The following is an 8,184-nucleotide window of genomic DNA, read 5'->3' on the forward strand; positions in this document are numbered from 1 at the left end:
GGTGGTTAGGACAAACTCTCCCCTTCGGGTTTCGTCAAGAAGCCCGTGGATTCGCCTCCTCGCTGCTTGCCATCCAGGCGGACGATGGCGGGGAGAGGAATCCCGGTGCCTCTATTATGGCTAATTGAGGTTAGCATCTATCGCCATGAGCGCGCGATTGCAAGATTTAGTGTTAGATGCTTCAGATCTATTCAAGGTTTCTATGGCTATGATAACGGCTTCATGTAGGGACACATGTTCACTTGGTATATGCGAGGTCTTGTGCTCTCGTCTATGGCATGCCTCCTCCGAGCTGCTTGCTTTTCTGCCGGTTCCAGCAACTAAAGCACACAATGTACATTCGATGCCACTTGTAAGCTAAAAAAAGATAAATATGAACATCTTTTGTTGAAAATGATCTGAATAGTTAACCAAATGGCGGAAAATTGCTAATGGAGCTCGAGCTCCATGGAGCCATTAATTTGAAAATTTCAACAAATCAAATGTTAAGTTTAAGAAGTTTTGAAAAATACACATGTACATATGGATTTGTACTACTTGAGTGCAAAGTTTCATGGAGAAATTCCTTTTTATCCAAGCTACACAGAAATGACAAAATAATGTATTTCTAGCCCATCTACTATTCACTAAAAATACATGGTTTTTTTAAGCTCACACCAAAACGTATTTCGTGATGACATTTCACACATAGTATACATATATAAGAACTTGTGTATTTATTTTCATATTTTTTGACACATGAATAATTGATTTTTGAATCCATGGAGTCTGAGAGCAAAAGACCCACTCTAAGCAAACGAGCACTACGCCATTAGAACGAGTATGTTAAACATAATAAAAATTACACCGCGGTACATAAACCAACGAACGACCACTAAGGTAGCCAGGATGAGCCGTCGACGCGCCACTACCGCGGTTCCCTTATCGGAGCCGGCTTGATCTTGTTGACGACAACATTGAAGTCTTCGTGCACGTGTCCCTACATGAAACCGTTGTCATAGCCATAGAAACCTTGAATAGATCTCAAGCATCTGACACTAAATCTTGCAATCGCGCACTCATGACCATAGATCCTAACCTTGATTAGCCATAATAGAGGCACCGGGATTCCTATCCCCGCCATCGTCCGCCTGGATGGCAAGCAGCGAGGAGGCGAATCCACGGGCTTCTTGACGAAACCCGAAGGGGAGAGTTTGTCCTAACCACCGACGGGAAGGGGAGGAAAGGCTTCACGTAGATATTTCCACGAACATATATTTTTATGACACTACAAAACACTTTTTTTGGAGCATGCAATTATTACTATTTTTTTAAATTCAATTATTACTATTGTTATTATTATTTCAAATATGAATGTCTATTTTGAGGTTTATGAACAATTTTAACATGTAGAACACATTTTCTTAAATTATAAAGTCTTTTTTAGGGAGAATAGAAACAATTCTATTATCCGCAGACATTTAAACTTGCAATATGTGAACAGTATTCCTCGCAACACATTGATGTTTCTTTTCATATACACAATTATCAATTTATGCACGACATTTTTTCCCGTTTACATGGCATTTTTTTTTGCAACGCATGAATATATCTTTTCACATACAATATTATTTTTTTAAAACATGACAATTTTCGCTAAATACACAAATATTCATTTTTATGCGAACACCCTTATTTTTGTTTGCAATACATGAACATTTCGTATAAGTTGATTATGGAAATATTTAGGGAAATAAGTATTTATTATGAGATTTGTATTTAAACAAAACAAGTCTGTGCAATGGATCGTACGCTGGCCCATGTGTGGTCGGTGTTAGTAAGCTGGGCCTATATATCCCTTTTTCAACAATGGACCCTATATTGCTCACTGTAAAGGATCACGCCAAAAAGGCATAGACTACGAGCCCTTGGTCGCACTATAACAAGCCTGCAAGGGCTATATCTCGCTTATTGCGAGACCTAAGGTGTCAGCTGCATGCTACTCCTAGCTTTTTTCTAGAATGCACGAGTGTGCATATCATATATTATAGAAGGAAGTGGGTGAAGAAACCCTCCACAAGGTTATTTACAACCGCTTTACATGGCTATTCTAAGGTGTCAGCTGCATGCTCCTCCTAGCTCAGTGAAGTGGTTTCGGGAAGTTTTCAAGATGCGCTTCATGAATCTACCATTGCTTTGCTGGTTCTTGCGAAGGCTCCAGCGGTTTGTTTTCTTTACTTTGTGTCTATTCTTTACCATTTTCATTGGTATTTATTTATTTATTTATTTTTGGGTTTTATATTCAGTTTTTTGTTTCCTTTATTTTCTTTTTCTTCAAATACATGTTGATTTGTTACACACTGATCATTTTTTATAAATGCTTGATATTGTTTAATTACATGGCAAACATTGTTAAAACAATATTTTAAAATTTTCATTGAATATATGTTGGACATTTTTTGAATAAACATTGAATAGTATTTGAATACATGTTAAAATTTCCTTTGAATGCATGTTGAATTTTATTTGAATACATGTGAGTCACTTTTCGGATACATATTGAACAACTAAAAACATGATGAACATTTTTTCGAATACATGTTGAACATTTTCTTTTTGAATACACATAGTAAGTTTTTCATATACATATTAAACATTTTTATACATGTTGGATATTTTACAAAAATGTCTATAACGTAAGTGAACATTTTTAAATTTCATGATTATTTCTGAAAACTAGTTTTTAAGGATTCACACACAAATTGTTGAAATCACATCTCCATTTTTTTTAAAATAAATTAACTTTTCTTTCGAAAGGCACGATTTCAATGAAATTTACAAACATTTTGTAAAATGGAGAGAATAAAAATTTGCATTCCCCGAACAATTTTCCACTACATGGTGAACATTTTTTATAAACTAAATAATATTTTTTATCATTTTCAGAATTTATAAACATAAGTAAGAAAGAAAAAACGTCCTACCATTGAGGCGAGCGGTTCCTACGTTTTGCAGCAGGCTAGACGAAGACACTCCCCAACACGCAGGCTACAGATTATTCTACGCTCACAACATAGAATCTAGCTGTCGCATTGTAGAATGTTGACCTTTCCCGCGATTTGGGACATCCCATTCACACGATTGTTTTTCCTTGCTGGCTTTTGCATTCTTTTTTGGGGGTTTGCCTTTTACGTTTCGTTTAGTTCAATTTTCCCATGGTATGTATATCAAACACCTTTTTCAAACATAAGTCTTTTAAAAAATAACGAGTAATTTTAGATTCATGATTTCTTAACATACATGAACATTTTTCAAAAATCACAAGCATTTGTTATAATTTTTTGAGCTTTTTTTACCCGCAAACATTATTTTAAAAACTCATGAGCTTTTCGATTTTATGGTGTTCAAATCTATCAATGTAAAAATATTATCGGCTTCTTTTTTTACCTAGGTGTTGCAGGTTTTTCTCTGGTTATTATATCCTCAAAACGAACACTGATTTTACGAGAGCGAGCAGTATGGAACACTAGTTGGGCTAGCCAATGGTAGTATCTTGTGCGTTATAGCGAGGAGTTGTAGACATAAGCCTTAGTTCTCGGGAGCAACTAACTGGAGACCATTTACGGGGGACCTTCAGAGGGGTGCTCCTATTCCACGCGTTCGGCGCCGCGGGAGCCAACCGACGCCCACTGCAGTGCCTAGTGGGCCGGCCGACGACACACAGCGTAGTAAAATTGTCTCGCGAAAAAAGCACGCAAAAAAGTGCGTGATGAGGACCCAAACTCGTGTCGAGCCGCTACAAAAGACAAAGTGTTTAGCTAACCACTATAGCTGCTGAGCGCTAGTGATTGATAGCAACGCGAAGTATTTAAGAACAATTGTATCCGCACTATTTATTAGAATTTTGAATTATTTGAAAAAAATCTAAGAAAGTTTATTTTTGTGATAAAAAGGGTTCATCAAATTTCGAAAAAGTTAATGAATTTGAAAAACAGTTCATCGAATTTGAATTTTTTTATCGAATTGGAAACAAAATTCATCATTTTTTAAAAAATATCATTGAATTTGAAAAAATTCATCAAAATTTTAAAAAGTTCATCAAAACTAAAAAAAGTTCATGTATTTTCAAAAGGAATCCACAAATTTGAAAAAGTGCATTGAATCAATTAAAAAATTACCAATTTTGAGAAAAAAGTTCATCAATATTAAGAAAAGTTCATGAATTTGAAAAAAAAATCATCAAGCCAAGAAGAAGAAAAAAATAGGAAACAAAAAAAATGAAAAAGGAAAAACGAAAAAAGGAAAAAGGAAAGAAGAAAAGACGGAAGAAGATGTTATTTATCAGGTTGGGCATGGTGGTTACGGCTGCGCAGCTAGATGCTTGAGGTTGCTGGTTCGATTCTCCGCAGGTGCACATTTTTTGTGTTTCAAAAAACAGGAAAAAGGGGCGAGATGGAGCTGATGTGAGCGCCCGTTTGCAAAGTGTATATTAACCGGCGCTTCAGCGCCAAATATGACACCCCCCCCCCCCCCCCCCCCCCCGCATAGCATATACAGCAGGAAAAATCCAAATCCTTTCCAAACATTCTGACGAACAACCTAATCACTGCACACACAAGAAAGAGGGAAAAAAGGCATCCAATCGAATACATCACTTTGTCCTCATACGACCAGACTATTCGAAAATCACCATATCCAAGGCATATAGGGAGGTTATGGGGATGTCCCAGAGCACACATTTTCTTCTCGTAAAGGCACATATTTGCTTCCGCTAGAAACACAATTGTGCTTCTTAGAAAGGAAAAAAAGTGTGTTTCCACGATAAACACAAATTTGTTATGTGGAGGTATAGATTTGCTTCCGCGAGAAGCACAACTGTGCTTTTCAAAAAGGGGAAATGGTGAAAAAACAACTTGCTTCCGACTCCGATTGTTTGGGTTTTTCCATGAAAAAATTCATCGAAACGTGTTAACATGAAATTTAGTTTTGGTTTTGAAGATCTCGAAGCGAGAAATCCAACGGTGAAAATGGTTTAAGATTTGGATAAAGGAATTTATGAAAAAAAACTCTCAGATTGTGACAAATGATGCACATGCAGTGTGTCACTTGTCAGCACCTGAGAAGATGGAAATGACCTTTGCAACGATTAACTAGTAACTAGTGATTTCACTAGTACTCCTATACGTTGCTTACGGCAATTGGGTGGGCACCATGGCGGTGGTGTTGGTTATGCTCCTTGGTCGTGTGGGCGACAAGGATATAGCGGTGTGTGGCCCGGGCTCGCTTTGTGTCGTTATCGGGAGCGTCGCCCATATCCAGATCTGGAGACTGATACACGTCGCGATTTTTCCTGGGTGCCTCGTGGTGGTATGGGAGAGCTCTCGAGCGAAAGCTCTACGCTTCGACGTCGACAGCGGCGACGCCCGTGGGTGCCCGCTTTCCTCTTAAGGACGTCGTTGTGGTTCTCCACTCCGTGCCAGGATTCTAGGTGAAGACCTCAGTGCGGATCGGACTCGACAACGTGACGCCTAGTGCTGTTTTCCCTCCCAAGGGCATTGTAGTGGAGCTTAGCTATATTAGGGTGTGTCATGGCATTGTATTCTAGTCTGCCTGTATTATCTCTCGGCAATGTGGTTGTATGCGTTTTATGTTGTCTGGTTATTCCAGGATATTCTGTGTTAGAGGGCATCCTCTCTACCATGTATCGTTCGGCCATTTATCTTGAGTTGTTTTCATTTAATAATAACGGGGCGAAAGTCTATTTCGAGTCCCTTACTTCAATTTATAGTGGAGCACACGCACATAGCGCTAGTGAGAGCAATTCTAGTAGACCCCGCAAAACACGCAAACCCGTAAAATTCTGGCAAGTATGCGGGCTCGGCCCATTTTTCCAGCCAGAACAGAGCCCGCATACTCGCCCGGCCCGCAAACCGCACGCCCCGACCGCTATAACTGCGGTTCCGCGACTCGTTTGCGGGTCCAAACTGATGCGGAGCATCCCTCGATTACCCGCACCGACACTTCATCACCACCGCAAGCACCAAGAGGGCCAATGACAAGAGCACGTGCACGCAACATCGAGAACGAGGTCACTTCCTTCCTTTCCGAGTTTCGTTCGGTTTCACATGAGAATGGGATTCTACCTCAAGAAGATACGCTATGCATTCTTAGGTACATCGAAGATGATCGTGGGAAGGAGAAGACGGAGGTTCGAGCATCCATGGAACAAGAGAAGGAAGAAGAGGTCGAGAAGATCGAAGGAGAGAAGCCCCTGGACACCCCGGGTGCCCGGAAGGAAGGACCCCGGGTGCCCGGACTCGAAGACGTGGGGAGGGCCGAACCCCCTGGACACCCCGGGTGCCCGGCCTCTGCCTGGGCTGCGCCCCAGCCGGCCCTGGGTGCCCGCCCCCCCACTTGGGCCTCGCCCAACCCACCCCGGGTGCCCGGCCGGCTCCGCCCCAGCCGCGCGCGGCTACCCCGGGTGCCCGGTACTCCCTCCTCCGGTTCCCCTGACCGGTCCGGGTGCCCGGCCGGTTCCACCCCGGGTGCCCGGACCCTTCCCCCGTGGCTACGCATTTTAGGGACATTTTGGTCCTTTGTACCCCTCTTTCCCCAAGTTTCGTCCCTAGCCTTTATATACTCTTTACCTAGCTCATTTGGAGGATTAGCAAAGTATTAGATAAAACATTGTGAGCTTTGCTCCTTGTATCCCCTCCTCTTGGAGATCAAGACCCCTCTTGGGAAGAATCCTTGTGGATTACAAGACCTCCAAAGGGAGTAGTGAAGGAAATATGCCCTAGAGGCAATAATAAAGTTATTATTTATTTCCTTATATCATGATAAATGTTTATTATTCATGCTAGAATTGTATTAACCGGAAACATAATACATGTGTGAATACATAGACAAACAGAGTGTCACTAGTATGCCTCTACTTGACTAGCTCATTAATCGAAGATGGTTATGTTTCCTAACCATAGACATGAGTTGCCATTTGATTAACGGGATCACATCATTAGGAGAATGATGTGATTGACTTGACCCATTCCGTTAGTTTAGCACTTGATCGTTTAGTATGTTGCTATTGCTTACTTCATGACTTATACATGTTCCTATGACTATCAGATTATGCAACTCCCGTTTACCGGAGGAACACTTTGTGTGCTACCAAACGTCACAACATAACTGGGTGATTATAAAGCTGCTCTATAGCTGTCTCCGAAGGTACTTGTTGGGTTGGCGTATTTCGAGATTAGGATTTGTCACTCCGATTGTCGGAGAGGTATCTCTGGGCCCACTCGGTAATGCACATCACTATAAGCCTTGCAAGCATTGCAACTAATGAGTTAGTTGCAGGATGATGTATTACAGAACGAGTAAAGAGACTTGCCAGTAACGAGATTGAACTAGGTATTGAGATACCGACGATCGAATCTCGGGCAAGTAACATACCGATGACAAAGGGAACAACGTATGTTGTTATGCGGTTTGACCGATAAAGATCTTCGTAGAATATGTGGGAGCCAATATGAACATCCAGGTTCCGCTATTGGTTATTGACCAGAGACGTGTCTCGGTCATGTCTACATAGTTCTCGAACCCGTAGGGTCCGCACGCTTAATGTTCGATGACGATTGGTATTATGAGTTTATGTGTTTTGATGTACCAAAGGTAGTTCGGAGTTCCGGATGTGATCATAGACATTACGAGGAGTCTCGAAATGGTCGAGACATGAAGATTGATATATTGGACGACTATATTCGGACACCGGAATGGTTCCGGGGGTTATCGGATATATACCGGAGTACCGGGGGGTTACCGGAACCCCCTGGAGGTTATTGGGCCTCATGGGCCCAAGTGGTGGAAGAGGAGAGGCGGCCAAGGGGCAGCCGCGCGCCCCTCCCCCCTAGGTCCGAATTGGACAAGGAGGGGGGCGGCGCCCCCCCATTTCCTTTCCCCCTCTCTCTCCTTCCCTCTCCTCTCCTACTCCAAAATGGAAGGGGGGAGTCCTACTCCTGGTGGGAGTAGGACTCCTCATGGGGTGCGCTAAGGGTGGCCGGCCCTCTCCCCCTCCTCCACACCTTTATATACAGGGAGGGAGGCACCCCCTAGAGACACAACAATTGATCCCTTGGATCTCTTAGCCTTGTGCGGTACCCCCCTCCACCATAATCCACCTCGGTCATATCGTAGCGGTGCTTAGGC

This window comes from Aegilops tauschii, chromosome 6 (genome assembly GCF_002575655.3).
Source record: "Aegilops tauschii subsp. strangulata cultivar AL8/78 chromosome 6, Aet v6.0, whole genome shotgun sequence".
Classification (NCBI taxonomy): domain Eukaryota; kingdom Viridiplantae; phylum Streptophyta; class Magnoliopsida; order Poales; family Poaceae; genus Aegilops; species Aegilops tauschii.